The sequence below is a fragment of the Callorhinchus milii genome, unplaced genomic scaffold, assembly GCF_018977255.1.
Source record: "Callorhinchus milii isolate IMCB2004 unplaced genomic scaffold, IMCB_Cmil_1.0 Scaffold67, whole genome shotgun sequence".
Taxonomy (NCBI): domain Eukaryota; kingdom Metazoa; phylum Chordata; class Chondrichthyes; order Chimaeriformes; family Callorhinchidae; genus Callorhinchus; species Callorhinchus milii.
In genome coordinates, this window is record NW_024704808.1 from 269,078 (window position 1) to 289,588 (window position 20,511).

A 20,511-nucleotide genomic window follows, 5' to 3' on the forward strand; every position below is an offset into this window, starting at 1 on the left:
TTTTTTTGGGGGTCAGCTGGGTATCTGACATTCAGAAACCCATCACCACGCTTAAGAGTATAGGTTACAAATGTAATTTGTTGTTGATCCTGATATTCCAAGGAGGATATGTTTTGTTGAAATGTTTTGATTGTATTATGTTAAAATGAACTGTTAGCATACTACATGATAATTTTGAGTGGATATTATTTTTCTGTTGACAGATAAAGGTTTTGACAGACTTGGCGTTCTTTGCAGAAGCTTTTAAAGAATTTAGTGTTGTGGTTCATGGAGAAAAGGTTCCACATAGAATTCTGGGCTGTTTCAAATACGTTGAGTCAAAGGTATTTAATTTACATTAGAGTGTTTGTAATTAATTTAATTCATTTCAGTTTTTGTTGAATCAGATATTTTCTAGCCTTCCCCTTTAGGTGGTAGCACTCTCACACCTGAGCCAGAAGGTTGTGGGTTCAAGCCCTACATTGGAATGTGGAACTCACATAATCGGAGCTGACTCTCCAATGCAGAGCAGGTGGTGCCGTCCTTCAGATGAGATACTAAACCAAGGTCCTGTCTGCCTATTCACGTTAAAAATCCCATGGCAATATTTTAAGAGAAGGGAGTCTCTCTCTCCCGGTCTCCTGGCCAACAATCCTCCAAATAAAATTGGTCACTTACTTCATGGGGCATTGCTATGCTCAAATTGGCTGCTGCATTTTGCCCACAAAGCACACAGTCATAACACTTTATAGTGTATCCTGTGAGGCACTTTGAGATGGCTTCCTGACATAAAAGGCGCTGTACCAATGTAAGGATTATTATTATTGTTCCTGTAGTTTCATCCATTTCACCCATATCATGCTACTCAAACACTGTCCACTAGATGTTGTGAGAGAGTGTTCCAGAAATGTGTCCCCTCCAGGCTTCTGCGCTCTGTGTAAGAAAACATCTCCTCCTGCATTGCAGTGTCAGCTTAGACTATGTGATTCCAAGTTCTGATGTGAGTCTTGAACCCACAACCCTTCTGACTTGTTTTGCCAACAAAATACCCAGTCACTACACTTCACAGTATATTCTGTGAAGCGCTTTGAGACGCCTCGAAGACCTGATAAGGCGCTGCATCAAATGCAAGGATTATTATTATTATTATTATCCCCACAGTAACATGCCTCAGATTGCTGTCTCTCACTCTGTGAGTAAATCCTGGCGTGTGTCATTCTGGGTGTGGCATGCTGTGTATTTTGGTTGCTCTTTTTATAGAGATAGGACATATTAGTGAAGCATTATAGGCATGTAGTCACATTGCTAACACTCTCTCTCTTTTGTAGAATCAAATGTTATTTCACAATACAAAATCACTGATGGCTGAGAACAATATCATGGTAAATATTTGAATCACTATATGATTGAGGTAGCATTTCATTGGATTTTGTTTAAGTTCTCATTCATTTGAAGTACATCCAGTTGCAAATAAATTCTATCATTATTCTAGGATTATTATCCCCAGAGCGCTTCCCTTAAAAAAAATAAAAAAATATAATAGTAGACACTTAATGCACGGCTGTTGTGCACAATTGGCTGCTGCGTTTCGCCCACAAAATGTACAGTCAATTCACTTTACTGTATATTCTGTGAAGTGCTTTGAGACGTCTCGATGACGTGATAAGGTGCTATAGCAAATGCAAGGATTATTATTATTATCCTTTCACTGTTTACTCCACAGGTACTCCAGGAATTACTTAACAGCAGTCCGCCCCCGGACTTGTGTAAACTTTATGGTTCACGTCTTATGAATAAATTTAAAATTGCTCAAACGCATTTTCTCATCAAAATTGCTGAAACCATACACCAGCTGCCGACAACTATCAGTGAAGAAAGTCAGAGCTTACCCAGGCAAACTATTGAAGGTAATTTGTTATCAGTAATTTATATATATTTTAATTAATTCTTAGGACCACCTAAAAGACATGCTCAGGGTGGGGGTGTGTCTTATTAATTATTGATGGATAATATTTACCTTTAATTGACATTTCTTGGAATCTTAGTAGCTCAGTGGTTAGAGCACTCACTCTGCAAGCAAAAGGACCTGGGTTTGATTCCCCGGGCAGGGCAAAATGTTGGGCAAGTTTCCTTATCCCACACACCTCTGTTTACCCAGCAGTAAGTAGGAACCCAGTTGTTGGTTGATTGGCGGATCACTTTCCAGGGATAATAATCACTTCAAAAAAAATTAATAAATAATAATAATTTGGTCACTCAATCCACAGCTGTTTGTGGGGACGCTGCTGTGTGCAATTGGCAGCTACGTTTCACCCACAAAATACACAGTCAATTCACTTTAGAGTATATTCTGTGAAGCGCTTTGAGTCGTCTCGAAGACGTGATAAGGCGCTGTATCTAATGCAGTGGTTATTATTATTTTAATTTGTTTGATTTTCAATGATCTCTGATTTTACAAATGGCTGATCTCTGTGTTGTAAGGTTCCTGCTGATGTCTCTTCCTGCGGAATATAACGCATTAAATTATTAGTTTGTTAGTTGATAAAAGTATATAATTTTATATAATGGAGCTTAAAACATAATGTCCAGCAGGACAGTCCAGTACGCAGTTTGGTCAGAGTCATTTATCTGCAGCACAGTGTCATGTCATGGGAGCACTATAGCATTGTGAGTCACTTCAGTAGCCAGTTGTCAAGTCATTTTCATTTGGTTGTGATAACTACTGTCCCTTGCGTACACCATTACCTTTTTATATTCCATAAAGAAGACAGAGTTATAGATCTTGATGTTGCTATGCCTCATCTCATCATTGAACATACACAGCCCCGAAATCCAATTGTACCCACAATATGAGAGAAAAGTGCAAAAAAACATGAAAATCGATCTCCTCTCCTACAAGATGATGACTCCGTCCAAACTGAAGGTAATGATGATACCTGATCCACTGTGGATTTAAGTGCAGAGTCCTGTAGTTCAGTGGTTAGAGCATTCACCTCACAAGCGAGAGGACTCGGGTTCTGTTTCCAGCGGGGCAAAACCTTTGGCAATTTCCTTACCCCACACACTTGTAGCAGTAAGGAGGAACCTGGTTGTTAGTCGATTGGCGGATCGCTTTTCCAGGGAAAACCCTCCCCCCAAAATAACCAATAATAATTTGGTCACTCATTCCACAGCTGTTTGTGGGACGCTGCTGTGTACAATTGGCTGCCTCATGTTGCCCACAAAAATATACAGTCAATTCACTTTACAGTATATTCTGTGAAGCGCTTTGAGACGTCTATAAGACATGATAAGGTTCTGTATCAAATACAAGGATTATTATTATTATTAATTGGATGGTACAAGTTAGAAGAATATTGCTTATTTGTTCCTCTAACATTTTTTTTGGCAGGGAATTCTGTTGACCGAGGCAGAATTTCAACTGAATGCTTTGGTGCTCGCTGTAAAAAAGGAATATAAAGGCACTGATTTCACCAAACTTCCTGCCGTTGGGTTAGAAATTATCATTGAGGCCAAACTACAATATGCAGCGATCTCTCTCCAGAGGCTTCATGTAGCATTTAGGTATTTAAGTGCTTTGCAACAATGCACCAATGTGATAAGGTGTTATATCAAATGCAGTATTATTATTATAAGAATGAGTTGATGAGCTCACACAAAGACATGCAGCACATATTTGTGTGAGCCCCATCTTCGAGAAGAGTTTCTCTCTCCCAGTGTGCTAGCCAACAATCCCCCAAATAAAATTGGTCATTTACTCCTTAGCTGTTCGTGGAAATTGCTGTGTACATATTGTGTTAATTAGTCAATCTACAATTAGATTATGTCAAAACGTAAAGGGAATTGGACAGGTATTTGAAAGTAAAAATGTGGCAGGGTTATGAGGTAAGAGTGGGGGAGTGGGACTAATTGGGGTAAGAGCGGGGAGTGGGAGTATTTGGGGTAAGTGGGGAGGGGGACTAATTGGGGTAAGAATGGGGAGGGACTAATTGGGTAAGAAGGGGTGACTATGGGGAGGGGGACTAATTGGGGTAAGAGGGGAGTGGGGACTATTGGGGTAAAGGGGGAGTGGGACTATTGGGTAAGGGGGAGTGGGACTATTGGGGTAAGAGGGGGGAGTGGGACTAGTTGGGGTAAGAGGGGAGTGGGGACTAGTTGGGGTAAGAGGGAGGGACTAGGTAAGAGGGGAGGGGACTAGTTGGGGTAAGAGGGGGAGTGGGACTAGTTGGTAGCTCGATGGCCTGAATCCCTGTAAGATTCTATGATTCTATGACAAGACTGCGGCTGATTTAAACCATTGACAAATTCAAGGATTATTATTATTATTATTATTAACTGTCGTGTCCCCTGTTCAGTGCTGCCATCGCTCTCTCTGCCATCGAGCTGCTCAACAAAAGTCAGATCTACACGAAGGACAAACTCACTCGCTCAGTCGCATCCTCCTCAAAATGTCTGCAACCAAAACAAGCCCAAGCCAGGTACGCTGGAGAGCGAGCAATCAATCCAACATCTGTGCTGAGCCTCACCAAGACAGCATCACATCATGTCTTCAGCTTCTGTCAGATAATAATAATAATCTTTCTCAAAGCGCTTCACAGAATATACTGTAAAGTGTAGTGGCTATTATTTTGTGGACGAAACGCGGCAGCCAATTGCACACATTTTTTTTGTTGTTATCACAGTAAAGACTTTTTTTCCCTCAGCCTCCGGAAAAGAATGCTGACAGCAGCCCCGGCCAACAGTGCCACAATGTGGAAGCCCACGAACGCATAGATATCCGTCTTTGGCTAAAATGTCGGTTGGCTTTTGTGACCGCGTTGACTTCTCATGTGTACGGTGTGGAGGCTCAACAAAGGTAATCATGTCGCCATTCCTCATTGTCCAATTTCTGATCATAATAATAATATAATAATACAATAATAATCCTTGCATTTGATATGAGATTCTCACTCTACCAGATGCCAAGATAATTCTCCACATTACCAAGTTTATACTCCAATTAAGATTGGAGTGAATATTCCCAGCTGTTGAGTTGCAATGATCCAATTCTAGTTTGCAAAGCAGATTGTGAGCAGATATTTTGTTTTCAAAACTTAGCTCGCTCAGCGCACTTTACAAAGAAAAATACTGTGACGTTATCATGTCAATGTTGCAGGAGTAATTATCTTTAGCTAACAATAACAAATTGCACTTGTAAAGCGTGTTTCACATTGCGAAGACGTCCCAAGACGTACATTTACAGAGCGTGAGTGATGTTGAGAACTAGTGATGAGGAGGATGGCATTACAGAAAAAAACACATGGGTAAAAATCAACTTTTTTTTCAAAATTTAGAGAAAGATTCCATCCTAGAGACGTCCCTGTTGTGTGCTGAAGGGGTGGAGGAAGCCAAAGCCTGTGGTGATATTGAGATGCAAACTGAATTTATACTGCAGACTGTCCTGCTTTATCTACAACTGGACAATTAAAGAGCGACATCAAGATCCTTCTGCAGTCAGAGGATACAATTTAGCTTTTAATAACAATAATAATCCTTGCATTTGATTCAGTGCCTTATCACGTCATTGACATATCTCAAATATACTGTAAAGTGGCAGTTTCGCACAGCAGTGTTCCGCAAACAGTCGTGGATTGAGTGACCACATTATTATTTTTTTTTTTTGAAGGGATAATTATCCCTGGAAATCGATGTGCCAATCAACTAACAACTGGTCAATTGCTAGTGGGAGAGAGTGAGTGTCACACCAACTCCCTGTGTGTAGTATAAATTTCTGCTCTGTAGCTTGGTGCAATCTTAGCGGAGGTATATTGCTCATATTAAAGTAGTGTCGACAAATTTGCAGAATTGGATGAAACACATCACCTATAATCTAAGCAGCAACGCTGCAGAATCCATCCATTCATTAAAAAAGTTTTATATTTTGAATATTATTTTGCACTTTTAAAAAATGTTATTTGTGTGTGTTCATTGATAAACAGAATGCGGTGGATTTACTGAACGGAGACAGTTTAATTCACACCGAGCCAAAATTATGTTGGCACAATCCCTGATTCAATTGGCTGATTTAAAATCACTGGAAACCGATGGCAAGCTGAGCACCACACAGAACCGGATAGACCTGTGCATCTTCTGCCCGAAACCTGCTTGTTCAGCAGGTAAACATTTTCAGTTTTAAATTCCAATATTCCAATAATAATAAAATATGTTTTTTAAAGTTTACGGACTTCACAATCTGAGAGCTTTCAAGGTACCACAAAAGGAGTGAGGCCAATGGGGTTCATCCCCATCTGTAAATGATAATAATATAATATAACAACAAAATTATATTTGTATAGCGCCTTTCACGTCACGAGGCACTGGACATACAGACAGAGTTTCGGACCCGAAATAGGAGTCAGGATCAGGGAGGGTGGAGGGCAGGGGGGGGAAGGAAGGTGACCGAAGGCACTGTCAAAGAGGAGGGCCTTGAGATGGGTCTTGAAGGAGGTGAGGGAGGGGGCGAGATGGAGGGGACTGTGGGATGAAGTTACAGAGGGTGGGGGCAGAGTGGCAGAAGGCCTGCCCGCCAATAGTGGGGCGAGCGAGGCAGGGGACGTGTAGCAGGCCAGAGCCCTCTGAGCGGAGGGAGCGAGCAGGATGGTAGGGGTTAGGAGGTGGCAGAGGTCGGGGGAGCGAGACCATGGAGGGCTTTGAGGGTGAGGACCAAGATCTTGAACTGTATCCTCTGTGTGATGAGAAGTCAGTGGAGTTGGGCGAGGATGGGGGTGATAGGGTCACGGAGGCTGACAAGCAGGGAGTTTGCATAGTCAAGCCTCAATGTAATGAAGGTGTGTATGAGTGTTTTGGTGGCCTAATAATAATAAAATAATAACAATAACAATATAATAATAATATAATAATAATGTAATAGCAACAACAACATTTTTTATGTATAGCGCCTTTCACATCAGGAGGATGTCCCAAGGCGCTGGATACTATTATAATAATAATATAACAATAACAACAATAATAACAATAATAATATAATAACAATAATAATAATCCTTGCATTTCATATAGCACCTCATCACGTCTTCGGAAATATACTGTGAAGTGAATTGACTATATATTTTGTGGGCAAAACGCGACAGCCAATTGCTCACAGCAGTGTCCCACAAACAGTCGTGGATTGAAGTGACCAAATTATTATTTTTTTAAGGGACTATTATCCCCTGGAAAAGCGATCCGCCAATTACTAACAATTGGGTTCCTACTTACTGCTAGGTAAACAAAGGCGTGTTAATCAAGGAAACTTGCGTAAGGTTTCACCCTGCCTGGGAATCTAATCCATAGTGCATAAGGCGTAAACACTAGAACATATTACTGAGTGACTTTATTTCTGCTTTTTACCGATAGCTTTTCTGATGGGAGAATTAGTTGAACAAATTCCTGATGATAATTGTTTCACTCTGGTGGTGCCTTTGAAAAATATCTACTTTCCACAGCTTTCCGTGCTAACCAAAGTTAAACTGAGACTAGGTAAGTGCACACAGTGACAAACCTTTTTCTGAATGGCCCAGATGTGTTTTTGTACATAGATTTAGCTTATATTTAACAACAACAAAGACATTTACACAGTGCCTTTCACATCAGGAGGACATCCCAAGGCGCTGGACAGTCAGGAATTTGGACCCGAGCTGGAGGTTGGGATCAGGAGGAGTGGGAGGGTTGGTTGGGAGGGCAGGAATGGTCTGGGGGGGGAGAGGGTGGCCAAAGAAACGATCAAAGTGGAGGGTCTGGAGATGGGACTTGAAGGAGACAAGGGAGGGAGGTGATCGGACTCTGGATGGAGTTACAGAGGATGGAGACAGACAGGCTGAAGCTTGACCACCAATGGTGGATCTACTATTTAGTGCCAATTTCAGCCTGCGATGACACAATAATCTTGTGTCACCTGAAGCATATTCAGGACGTAAGCTTCTGCAGTGTTATCAGTTCTATTTGTCATCCTATTGAAGGGCACGCTTTAGCAAGGAAGGCTTTACATGACAGCAGCAAAACCAATTCATCCCCTTGGATCCCAGCGCTGTCGAACTGAAGGCAACGTTAGATATTTGGGAAGCCACGGCCACCAGGGAGTTCAATTTAGAATCTGATATCCTCTTCCAGAAAGGTAACCCGGCTTTGTGCAACTTTATATTTTGTTCATTTTGTTGGATGTTAAGAGATCCTTTTTGAAGGATAGGCAAATAATTTATTTGTGCAGAGTAAGGAAACTTGCTAAGGTTTCACCCTGCCTGGTAATCAAACCCAGGACTTCTCACTTGCGAGGCGAGTGCTCTTCACAACGCGCTACAGGACAATCCTCAAGAACATACGCTGCACCTCTCCATAGCTCCAATACCCTCTATAATGTGCCATAAACTACACACATTATTGCAGCTATGGCTTAAGCAATATTTTAGGCAGATTCAATAATACTTCTTCTGTGTTCAAGAAAATATATTAATATTTATGTTTTGGTTCAGAAAAATAACTGCATTGTGTATTTTCGGTGAATATTCTGAAGCAAAGTGGGATTTCCATTAACAACATCACATGCTCTCCGGGACTCTGCCCCTGTGAAGGGTGCTACATAAATGCAAGTGGAGTCCTGTAGCTCAGTGGTTGGAGCACTAGCCTTACAAGCGAGAGACCTGGGTTTGATTCCCGGCAGTGCGAAATGTTGGGCAAGTTTCCTTAATAATAATCCTTGGCATTTGATATAGTGCTTTTCACATTCGGGAGGACGTCCCAAAAGCGCTTCACAGAACACACTGTAAAGTGGATTGACTGTATATTTGTGGCGAACGCGGCAGCCAATTGCGCACAGCAATGTCCCACAAACAGTCGTGGATTGAAAATGACCAATTTATTATTGTTTTTGGTTTTGGAGGGATTATTATTAGGCTCTGTGTGGAGTAAGGAAACTTGCCCAAGGTTTCGCCCTCTGCCTGGAATTGAACTCAGGTCTCTCACTTACAAAGCGAGTGCTCTAACCACTGAGCTTACAGAACTCCACGCCACACACCTCTGTTTACCAGCAGTAACCGGTTGTTAGTCGATTGGCGGATTGCTTTTAACAGGGGTAATAAAACCTTTTCAAATTTTTTTAAAAAAAATTGGTTGCTTCAATCCATGACTGTTTGTGGGACGCTGCTGTGCACAATTGCTGCCACAATTTGCCCACAAAATATACACTCGATTCACTTTAACAGTGTATCCTGTGAAGCGGGTTTGAGACGTCCCAATGACGTGATAAGACGCTATATCAAATGCAGAGATTATTATTATTGTTATAAATTGTTGTTATATTTAGTAATGATATTTCTGTTTGCTTATTTAGGAAAGGTAGAGCATCAGCTGCTGGAAATCACTGAAGACCCCAAACTTGAAGGTGCTAAATCTCTATTAGACGGCATTAACGTCAACCTGTTTAATGAACACAACCTCTGGTAAGTTCTATTGGAGTAGATTATTCCCTGCACTGGTTACCTCAGGCATAAGAAACAACAAAAGATATTCTGACCCAATGGAGCCACTCCAAGACCCAAGACGTGGAGTCCTGTAGCTCAGTGGTTAGAAACACTCACCTCACAAGCGAGAGGACCCAGGTTTGATTCCCAGACAGGGTGAAAGCTTAGGCAAGTTTCCTTACTCCACACACACGCCTCTGTTTACCAGCAGTAAGTAGGAACCCGCTTGGGATGTCTATCCCAACGTGAAAGGCGCTAAACAAATGTAATTTTGTTGTTGTTAGTCGATTGGCGGATCGCTTTTCCGGGGGTAATAATCCCTTCAAAATAATTTACAATTTGCTCACTGGGACGCTGCTGCGTGCATTCAGCTGCTGTATTTCGCCCATAAAAATATGCAGTCAATTCACTTTACCAGTATATTCTGTGAAACACTTTGATACGTCTCGAAGACGTGATAAAGCGCTGCATCAAATGCAAGAATATTAAAGGCAGCAGTTAGCCAGTCAGTAAACCTGACAATTTAGTAAAATAATAATAATAATATTGCTGTTCTATATAATTTTTCTATTCTGAATCTTATTATTGATTATTCTTAGGCAAATATTAAAATTCTTATTTTATGCCCATATTATAGGTATTTTCAATGTCGTGCTACAGAATGGAAATTATATATTGTTAAAATTAGGAAAATAATAATAATTCTTCATAATAATCTTTGCATTGGATATAGCACATTAATATTTTTTATTATTATTTGAGACGTCTCAAAGTGCTTCACAGGGTATACTGTAAAGTGGATTGACTGTGTATTTTGTGGTCGAAACACAAAAAAATGAGAAAATCTGTAACAAAGTATTGTTTTATCGCAGGTTGATAAAGCAGTCATACCTGGAAATCGCGTTGATTTACCTGCGTGTGTCTGCTGAGCTGGACCGGGAAACAAAAACAAAACCTGAAGCACCTGTAGAGAAATTGACAACATCTAAAACAGGTTCAAAACGTCCAAAAAGAAAGGTAAATGCACAATGACAATTGCTGTAGATGCTGGTAATCCCTTTACAATCAGAAAAGACATCTCAAAGTACTTCACAGGATTTACTGTCAAATGGAGTGACTGTGTATTTGTAGGCAAACATGGCAGCACAGTTGCTCACAGTAATGTCTCACAAACACCTCCTTGCCCTAGACCATTGCTGACTTAATTGGCTGCTGTGTTTGCCTATAAAAACATTGACTGTATTTGACAGGAATACCTGTGGTGCAGTTTATGGCATCTGAAGTGCTGAAGAACTCTCAAACTGCAAATCCTGTCTTTCACATTTTGACAGAAAGACTATTCACAAGTCGTTTATTTCTGTGCAAACTGGTTCAGCTTATTTTCATGTTTTATCTACACATAGATGTGATGGTATTAACAAAATATCTTTTACATATACATACATTGATGTCCTCGACTGGAGTTTCAGGACATTACTGGAGCTCCTCTGCCACTGAGCCAATTTGTGACTTTTTATTCCCGTTCAGCGTCCAGTGTTGTTCCCTTGTGTCTCAGAGACTGATATTTGCTTCCCTGAAGACATAGGTAAGAAGAAGTTAAATCAATCTCAAACCATTCCCAATTTGAATAAGCAGGTGTCAGGGTTTATCTCTTACCCCCTCCCCCCGCCTCGGCATCGTGCTCCACTCTGGGACGCTACCCTGCGTGAGGGGTGCGGTGCAAATGTGAGTTGTAGTTGAAGCAAGCTGTGCCTTCAAGCTCTGACTATCATTCGTTTTTTATATGGCTACGGTTTCTGTAGCCGCAGCGACACACAAACTCCTGGCCAAATAGCCAGAGATGTGGTCAGAGACGTCACTGAGCAGTAATTGGAGATGAAGATGATTCTACAAGGGACAGAATGGACGGAGGAATGAATTGAAAACAGTTGAAGAGCTCTGAGTGTTTACGGCATGTCAGAGGAGAAGGTCTCCCAGCTGTTAGAAAGGGAGTGAACCATTCTGTGAAAGTTGAAGATGTGGACGCAGGAGTTTTTGGAACAGACTGTGGGTGTTTGGAATGTCTAAAGAGTCTGAAGGTTCAGCTTTTCATCCAAACTTTCCGAGCCAGGTCTGACCATTCTGTCTCCACGTGAAAGGGCTGTTGTGATAGGGCAGAACCAAGGTGCAACTCCATAGTCTTACAATGACAAGTTACCACAGTCTCAATATATAAACAGAGATATACAATATACACAGTCCCAATCTGTAGTTAATGCCCAAATATTGATGAATCAATACTATTAAGAATCTGCTCTGAGACAAAGACATTATACACACCATGGTCAACATAGACAACCTTTACATCGATCACCAGGAGCCTCTGTGTTGATTGTTTCTCCAGACGTGACTGTTTAACTTCATGTTATTCTGGACTGATCCCTCCACCCTCACAGCCATCAGTGGCAGCAACCTCCTGCGATCCATCTCTGGTAGTGTACAGGGGCCTCACACGCTCGCCAATAAAGCTGATTTCTCTCACGGAGCATCAAGTGGCTGAACCACACCAAGTGTCCAGGACAGAATTGACCCGACTGTCCATCACCGGCAGGACTGCCCAGTGACCACCAGAGGCAGGACAAGGAAAGCAAGGTCCCAGGGTAGGGCAAGCTGGTGGCCTGTCAGTCCTGTGTGTGCAAACTGTCCTCCTTTCTGTTTCTGATCTCCTGGGGATGCAGTGGAGAAGCTCCATCCCAACAATCTATCTCTGGGATTGCCATTGCTGGGGGGAGGTATGGAATTCTCAGTTGGGTTTGGAGACTCTTAAGCACAGTGATGGTTTCCGTGTGTGTCAGACACCCGGCTGGTCACGGTGATGGGTTTCCCTGTGTGTCAGACACCCGGCTAGGTCACGGTGACGGGTTTCCGTGTGTGTCAGACACCCGGTTGGTCACGGTGATGGGTTTCCGTGTGTGTCAGACACCCGACTGGTCACGGTGATGGGTTTCCCTGTGTGTCAGACACCCCGGTCGGTCTTGGTCAGACACCCGGCTGGGTGACGGGTTTCCGTGTGTGTCAGACACCCGGCCCGGTCACGGTGATGGGTTTCCCTGTGTGTCAGACACCCGGCTGGTCACGGTGACGGGTTTCCGTGTGTGTCAGACACCCGGCTGGTCATGGTGACGGGTTTCCGTGTGTGTCAGACACCCGGCTGGTCATGGGTGACGGGTTTCCGTGTGTGTCAGACACCCGGCTGAGAAAAAATATCAACGTTGGGACAAAGTTGTGGCATTCTTAAACTCTGATATCACCTGGGATAAACAAGGAATGTTTGGCAAATAAGGGTCTTATTTGCAATTGCAATAACAGATTTTTAATAAGAAAATATATTATTATTGAATTTCTAAACATCGAATTCTAAGATATTCATTGTCAAAGTTTTCCTTGTTTTTTCACAATCTGACAGCAAATTCCATCATTTGATTCGCAAGCTAAAAGTTAGTACAGTGAGTTCAAGGTACAAATATCTGATTTTCACCTTTAATTTAAACAGTTGTTGTTTTCCTTTTTTTCCTCTTGTACTTAGATTCTGTCATCAGCTTGTCTGGCTCTTCACAACCCCAGCTTCACTCGTCTGGTTTTATTGTTCACTTATTATTCTTTTCTTGTCTTACAGCCACAACCTTGCTTTTGGAACTAATCAATTTGAACTCTGTCTGTGTTGTTTGTCCTTCTATGTTCTTCATAATCTTCCTTTGATGCTATTTAATCACACAAGACAGTGATGTTTAAACTGTTATGATGTAGACATCTGTGTCCCAGAAACAGCCAACTTTATAGTCTTAGACCGTAGCTGCTCTGCTTGTTTTAGGTGATGTTTTTGACCCTGTTTTATATGGAAGGTGAGAAATAAACGTTTGTAAAAACATTAGTAGCTGCGTAAAAAATTGTTTTCCTTTCTTTCTCTCTAACCTTCTTCTTGTTTTTTGACACTTTCCCCACATTCAGCTCTCCTTCAATGGAGCGGTAAGTGAAATGCTCTTTATGCTCTCTTTATGCAACTCTGATTTGCTGGAAAATCATAGAATCCTACAGCACAGAAGGAGGCCATTTGGCCCATAGTGACTGTGCTGGCTCTTTGAAAAGCGCTACCGACTAGTCATAGTCACAGAAATGTGAGCACTGAAGGAGGCCATTCAGTGATATAAATCTATTGTTGGTGTTTTGGCTTTTAGCTACTTTTACCTTAATACTGGGCCTCCTAAAGTTCCCTTCAAATGTTATTTTTCCTGCTTCAACAGCTGATTTTCGCAATACCATTTTATGTTCAAATAATTGTCTGGATGTAAAAGTTTCTTCCGACATCCTACTCCAGTAACAAGAGTTTGCGGCAATAGCTACCTGATTACTGATCAGCAGAAATAATCTTTCCACAGTTTGTCCTCTCTCAAGCTTTGATTATGTGGAATCCCTCTCTTTCTCCTCCAATTGTACTCTGTTTAAGTGAAAACAAGTTTATTTCGAGACTGTCTTCCTATCATATCTATAATACCTCATCCTTGGTATCATCTGAATGACCTGTTCTGTACTGTTCCCACAGCTGTGATGTCTTTTCCATAAGGGCTACAAAACCCTATTCTAGACTGTTATCATATTCCTTCAGCCTTCAGTAACCTCCATTTTATTTCTCACTAACCTTCTTCTTGTTTCTGACCCTTCCCCACATTCAGTTCTCCTTCAGTGGAGAGGTAAGTGAAATGCTCTTTATGCTCTGTTTATCCAACTCTTGATTTGTTCACTTGAAGGTCATAAAATCTCTGTCACATTGCCCGCCTTCCCCCCACAACATACATAAAAGTCTCGGCTATGCCTTCATCACTTCCCGGCTGGACTATTCCAATGCCCTCCTTGCTGATTTCCCCAGCTCCACCATACACTGAATCCAATTAATCCAAAACTCCGTCACCCAGATACTCATCCGCATGAAACTCCATAATCCCATCACCCCAGCCCTCGCCAGGCTCCACTGGCTCCCAATTAACGAATGGATCAATTTCACGATCCTCTCACTCGTTTTCAAATCCCTTCCTGTCCTGGCACCTTCCTACCACTCTGATTTGCTTACCCCCCCCACTCCACCACCCGGTGCCTCCGCTTCACTGACTCCAGCCTCCTGTTTGTCCCTTAATTCCTCCTCTCCACCATCGGTGGTCATGCCTTCAGCTACTGCGCCCTGAAACTCTGGAACTCTCTCCCTAAATCCCTCCACAGTAAGACTGGAATTTCAATAACTTGATTTCTTTTTCAATCAGATTACAGGCAAAGGGAGATTAAATGAAATACTTCTACAAATTTTGAAGCATTCCCCAAAATACATATTGCCAGCGTGGATTGCTCTCCGAGCCGCCAATCAGGTTTGTGATCACTGTTCCAATAGAGTTTCACCCACAATCGTATTGTATAACACGATTCTTCAATGATCCAATGTCTACAATTCATTATCAATATATTTATGTATGGAGTTCTATACAAATTGAGTATCTATCCCATAGCTCCTGGTATTGTGGAGTCCTGTAGCTCAGTGGTTAGAGCCCTCGCTTCGCAAGCGAGAGGACCTGGGTTTGATTCCCGGGCAGAACAAAACCTTAGACAAGTTTCCTTACTCCACACACCTCTGTTTACCAGCAGTCAGTAGGAACCCGGTTGTTATTGTTCTGATGTTGTTTGTTGTGTAGATCAGTGAAGCCATAACCAATCGACGGTTGCTCCCAGGAAACCCGTCCGTCGATGACCAAGGTCTGTTCCAGAAGACAAAACAGCAGATCCCACAGTGTGCAATCCTCGATATTCTAGCTTCATATGAAGATTTTCAGACTGGTAAGGATTCGTTGTGTAGCGTTGATTTACGCTCTGGGACGCTCCCCTGCATGAGGAGCGCTATATAAATCCAAGTTGTTGTTGTTGAGACATTGGCTTTAAAGCAAGAAATCAATACTCATTAATTGTGGAGTCCTGTAATGTATTGGTTAGAGCACTCGCCTTGCAAGCGAGAGGACCCAGGTTTGATTCCCGGGCAGGGCCAAACCTTTGACAAACTTCCTTACTCCACAGCTCAATTGAAAGAAGCGAGAGACTCTGAATTAGTCTTATATCATGAACTCAAAGTTTACTTCAGTTTTCAATTATCTCATTACAGACATAAATGAATTATTGCCCACCTTCACCACCATCCAAGGAGAAATGCTGACAAATGTACAAGGAAGCGAAGGAGAAAATAGTGAGGAAAATGCTGAAGGAAACTTTGAAGAAAATGTTGAAGTAGACACTGGAATAGTCATTGAAATTGAGGGAATGATTGAGAACCAAGAGGGACAGATTGGGGAACAGTTCGAGGGACAGTTTGAGCAAGAAGCTAAGGGGCAAGTTGGGGAAATGTTTGAGGAAACATTTGAAGGGAAGATGGAGGGAAAGACAGAGGAAAAAGATGAAGGAACAGCTGCGGGAAAGACTAAGGGAGAAAGTGAGAAAAAAATGGAGGAAGAGGTTGAGGGAAACGCTGAAGTCAAAGTGAGGAAAAGACTGAGAGAAAAACTGAAGAAAATGTTGAAGAAGGTGATGAAGGCAAAATGAAACAAGACAAATATTCCATCATTTTTGAGAAGTATCAGAAGGAAGCCAGTCAACTGACAATGATTCACCTTCTGCGCTATAAGAGCCACCTATACAGACTGCAGAACATCAACCTACATTCTGGTAACAATGTCTTATCCATTTTCATCAGCATGGTGACACTGTGAACAAAAATCACCAAGCAAATGTTAAAAAAATGTGTGTGTGATGTGAAAATCCTATAGTGGAGCCTATAGCTCAGGGGTTAGAGCCCTCGCCTCGCAAGCGAGAGGAACTGGGTTTGATTCCCGGCCAGGGCGGAACCTTAGGCAAGTTTCCTTACTCCACACACCTCTGTTTACCAGCAGTGAGTAGGAACCCGGTTGTTTGTGGATTGGTGGACCGCTTTTCCGGGGGTAATAATCCCTTCAAGGCACTTCTCAAAGACCCTCCTTGTTGACTGCACCTTCGGTCACCCTCCTACCCTCACTCTCCCTGCCCTTCACCCCTCCTGATTCCAACCCCCAACTCTGGTCCAAATCCTTGACTGTCCAGTGCCTTAGGATGTCCTCTTCCGTGAAAGGCACCGAGTAAATTCATTTGTTGTTGTTGGGATGCTTCAATTGCTGAAGAAATGCAAAACATTTTTCAGAACATTTGTTATTTTACAGATTTGCCGATTTCTTGAGTAATCTATTCAATTAGCCCAAATGGCTTTAAATGTGAAGTATTTTATGGCAATGAATAATCTAATTTTAAAATATCAAATAATTGATGTTTATGATTCTATTAATATACTTTTTTTTAGCTGGATCAGAATTCAAATGTTTGAAGGAACAACTGGCAAAATACAGTAAGCAGTTCAATTCTACTTATAACGCTGCCAAGCCCAGAAACAGAAACAGAAACAGGTACGTACATACTGAGTCCTGCAGCTCAGTGGTTAGAGCACTCGGCCTCGCAAGCGAGAGGCCCTGGGTTTGATTCCCGAGCAGGGCGAAACTTTGGGCAAGTTCCTTATTCCACGCACCTCTGTTTACCAGAAGTAAGTAGGAACCCGGTTGTTAGTCGATTGGTGGATCACTTCCGGGGATAATATTCCCTTCATAAAATAATAACGATAATAATTTGGTCACTCAATCCACGACTGTGTGTGGGAACCTGCTGTGAGGTATTGGCTGCCACGTTTCACCCCCCAAATTTATAGTCAATTCACTTCACAGTCTATCCCTGTGAAGCGCTTTGCGACGTTTCAAAGACATGATAAGGCCGCTGTATCAAATGCCAGGATCATTATTATTATAAAATAAATCTGTGGATTTTATCGAACATGTCATTTGTATTTTACATTCTTCTTCTAAAAGTTGATGAATATTTTCCTTGCAGATGATGAGTCTCTCTCTCTGCACGCTGTGTTGGATGGACTTTGTACATCAGTGTTTGACACCGGGACTTCCCTGCGGCTGTTAGCGATGCACGAGTTTCTAACACAGAATGTCTTGTGTATAGAACTACCTGCTGCGGAGAAACTCCACCCAAACCTCTCTCTGAATTGTTCGAAAAAACCTCTCAGAACTTCAAGGATTATTCAAGAAGTAGTTTGTGTTTATGAACTCAATATTTCTCGTTGATTTCAATTTTTAAAACGTTTTTGAAAAGTATTAGCTTTTCTTGTTACGTTATTTGACTTTACTGAGACGTGTGCAAACGTGCAAAAACCTGTGTAGGCTTCACAATATGAGATAAAAACATAAGAATGTTTTGCTCTCAAAATATACAGTCAACGCACTTCACAGAATATTCTTTGAGACATCTTGAAGACATGAGAAGGCGCGATATCAATATCAATAATAATAATACTTGCATTTGATATAGTGCCTTATACCGTCTTTGAGACGTCTCAAAGCGCTTCACATGATACACTGTAAAGTGAATTGACTGTGTGTGCAAGGATTGATATTATTAAGAAAGCTAATATTGGTGCAATACGTCTGATCTATATTTTGAGATTGCAACTCTAGACCTGACAAACTAACAACTATGCTGGATTTGAGCACTTTAGCTATTTTTTCCTGTGTCTAAGATAATGATAAGAATGTTTCTCAATTTGACCTGCTTGCTCTTTTGCTCAGCAATACTACACCACAGTGTTTGGAGAATACATGATTGCATCCCCAGATGAAAGCCTCACTGCTTCCAAGTACACCAGCACTCACATCGGCAAGACAGTGAGTGCTCCCACTAAAGAGCTGTGTATCCAGTGGTATTTGCCAACCTTAGACAAACCTCCACAGATCTCAGAAAAACAGGTGATTTTAGCCGCCCTAAAACGCCCCATCTTGATTACCAGATGAACTGTTTACAGTCTTAAACTTTACAATTGATGAATATAAAATGACAAGTTTTATTTTGTTTTGAGAGAAATTCAGAAGAACTGTGTGAAAGTGGCTGCCGCGTTTCACCCAAAACACACAGTCACTGCACTTTACAGTGTATCCCGTGAAGCGCTTTGAGACGTCCTCCAGATGTGAAAGGCGCCCCATAGCAAATATAAGGATTATTATTAATAAGAAAACATATTAATCATTATTAAATGTTAGGATTATTATTATGAATATTATTATTTTACATCACAAATTACATCATAATTTATACTAAATTATTGTACTATAATTTATACTAAATTATTCTTGTCAATGTTTCAGGTTTTGCTGATCTACGCCTTCAATAACAAAGCTGTCACTGTGATTAGTCTCAAGACTTGCCGAGTGCCTCATGTTAACGCTGGTCAGAAATGGATTCCTCTACATGGGTAAATTAATATATTAGACTATTTTCATTTATTTCTTTTAATAAATTAAATCAAATGCAAGGATTATTATTGTTATGAATATTTTTCTTGTAATGTTACTGTAGTAGAAAGAAAATAATCTTAAAAGATGCAGAGTTTGTTGCCACATTGTACAATGCTACCTGATTGCAACCATAAATGTGAAATATGCTCAATGTATAACAAGTTGTGTAGTTTGACTCAGTTGATGACATTCATGCCTGAGTCAGAAAGTGAGTCCTGTAGCTCAGTGGTTAGAGCAAGCGAGAGACCAGGGTTCGATTCTCGGGCAGAGCAAAGCCATAGGCAAGTTTCCTTACTCCACACACCTCTGTTTACCAGCAGTGAGTAGGAACCGGTTGTTAGTTGATTGCCGGGTCACTTTTCCTGGTGTAATAATCCAAACTTATTATAAACACGAACATATGAGAACATAAGAATTTGCTGACGAAAGAAGATCAAGGTCCATGCAGTTCACTTTCCACCATCCTGGCCGTCGCTTTGCATATTGTGTCCCAAACTATACACTGTATCCCCAGATATTATTTCTTCGCAGAAACCTTTCTAAGATTTTCTGAAACAAACAACACTTTCTGTCCCATCTTCTCCCGAGGAAATCTGTTCCATACGTTTACTACTCACTCACTGAAACATTTGATTGCAGTATTAGAAGTTCAGACAACTTTGAACTTGTTATATTTTCTACAAATAGCTGTTATGAAGGTATTTAATTGTCAGAGACGTGTGAATAATGTATTAATTGCCTGTTTCCATGTCTGTTTAGACTACTGTTGCTGCATGAGAAACTGTCTGAATTAAGACAACAAGCTGAGGCCTTGTTACAAGTGAGAGAAAAAACATCTTCAGAAAGTCCAGTGCATTTTGGTAGCTCAGAGAAACGTTTGGGTTCTGCAACCAAGACTGAAGCATTAAGTGAAAAATCCCGTAAAATCCAGCAGCTCGAGGTACGTCAGGTCCCCTCGCCGGCTCTGAACCACTCCAGAAATCATATTGCCCGCTCCTTCCCTTCATTTAGATCACACCCCAAGACCTTCCTCTTCAACTGTGCTTACAAACAAATACACCACCCCCTCGCTCCCCCGACTGGGGGTCAGGCTCCGCCACTTAAGAGCAACGAGACACTGCCCCGGGGGAAGCCCCTGAATACATTCAAGTTCCGCACAATTAGCAGCGAGAACAGTGTTTTATTCTGTACCAATTGTGTTTGTTTGTTTACTTGTTTCCTTGTGTTTGTTTGTGTTTACTTGTTTCCTTGTGTTTGCTTGTGTTTGTTTGTTTGCTTGTGTTTGTTGGTATTTATTTGTTTGCTTGTGTTTGTTTGTTTGTATTTGTTTCCTTGTGTTTGTTTGTTTGTGTTTATTTGTATTTGTTTGTTTGCTTGTATTCACCCACAAGGATTTGAGATCCTGATTTGTAGGTTTTTAGAGGAACGTGTCGTGTTCGGCAGAGGTCAGGATGGTCTAAAAAGACTTTGGATTTTAGATGTTGAATGTGAACGTGTGGAGCTCGGGCCCGGCCCAGACCCATTGATTGGGGAAATGTCCATCTACGTTCCTGCTCTGAATCACCCCAGAAATCATATTGCATTATACTGCGTAC

The 20,511-nt window shown here is 41.5% G+C and overlaps 1 long non-coding RNA gene across 1 annotated transcript; it reads left to right on the forward strand.

Moving 5' to 3' along the window:
• Positions 1-211: 211 nt before the first annotated feature.
• LOC121851595 lies at positions 212-1,796 on the forward strand. Its single transcript, XR_006085932.1, has 3 exons — positions 212-323; positions 1,308-1,361; positions 1,703-1,796. It is a non-coding gene; the product is annotated as an uncharacterized LOC121851595 (long non-coding RNA).
• The last annotated feature ends 18,715 nt before the right edge of the window (positions 1,797-20,511 follow it).